This window comes from Physeter macrocephalus, chromosome 20 (genome assembly GCF_002837175.3).
Source record: "Physeter macrocephalus isolate SW-GA chromosome 20, ASM283717v5, whole genome shotgun sequence".
In the NCBI taxonomy this organism is placed as follows: Eukaryota; Metazoa; Chordata; class Mammalia; order Artiodactyla; family Physeteridae; genus Physeter; species Physeter macrocephalus.
This window is the reverse complement of record NC_041233.1, coordinates 25020373-25021517: the sequence shown is the minus strand read 5'-3', so window position 1 is coordinate 25021517 and position 1145 is coordinate 25020373. Positions and strand designations below refer to the sequence as shown.

General features: G+C 36.4%; 1 protein-coding gene across 1 annotated transcript in view; it reads left to right on the top strand.

Annotated features, from left to right (window-relative positions):
* USP54 (ubiquitin specific peptidase 54) overlaps positions 1-1145 on the top strand; it is a 100320-nt gene that overhangs the window by 28245 nt on the left and 70930 nt on the right. The gene's annotated exons all lie outside the window — the stretch shown is intronic.

Genomic DNA, 1145 nt, shown 5'->3' with positions numbered 1-1145 from the left:
AAATTTTTTGTTCTAGTTCTGTGAAAAATGCCATTGGTAATTTGATAGGGATTGCATTGAATCTGTAGATTGCTTTGGGTAGTATAGTCATTTTCACAATGTTGAGTCTTCCAATCCAAGAACATGGTATATCTCGCCATCTGTTTGTGTTGCCTTGATTTCTTGCATTGGTATCTTATAGTTTTCCATGTACAGGTCTTTTGCCTCCTTAGGTAGGTTTATTCCTAGGTATTTTATTCTTTTTGTTGCAGTGGTAAATGGGAGTGTTTCCTTAATTTCTCTTTCAGATTTTTCATCATTAGTCTATAGGAATGCAAGAGACTTCAGTGCATTAATTTTGTACCCGCTACTCTACCAAATTCATTGATTAGCTCTAGTAGTTTTCTGGTAGCATCTTTAGGATTCTCTATGTATAGTATCATGTCACCTGCAAACAGTGACAGTTTTACTTCTTCTTTTCCCATTTGGATTCATTTTATTTCTTTTTCTTCTCTGATTGCTGTGGCTAAAACTTCCAAAACTATGTTGAATAATACTGGTGAGAGTGGGCAACCTTGTCTTGTTCCTGATCTTAGAGGAAATGGTTTTAGTTTTTCACCAATGAGAACGATGTTGGTTGTGGGTTTGTCATATACGGCCTTTATTATGTTGAGGTAGGTTCCCTCTATGCCTACTTTCTGGAGAGTTTTTATCATAAATGGGTGTTGAATTTTGTCAAAAGCTTTTTCTGCATCTACAGAGATGATCATATGGTTTTTCTCCTTCAGTTTGTTAATATGGTGTATCACATTGATTGATTTGCATATATTGAAGAATCCTTGCATTCCTGGAATAAACCCCACTTGATCATGGTGTATGATCCTTTTAATGTGCTGTTGGATTCTGTTTGTTAGTATTTTGTTGAGGCTTTTTGCATCTATGTTCATCAGAGATACTGGCCTGTAGTTTTCTTTTTTAGTGACATCTCTGTCTGGTTTTGGTATCAGGGTGATGGTGGACTCGTAGAATGAGTTTGGGAATGTTCCTCCATCTGCTATATTTTGGAAGAGTTTGAGAAGGATAGGTGTTAGCTCTTCTCTAAATGTTTGATAGAATTCGCCTGTGAAGCCATCTGGTGCTGGGCTTTTGTTTGTTGGAAGATTTTT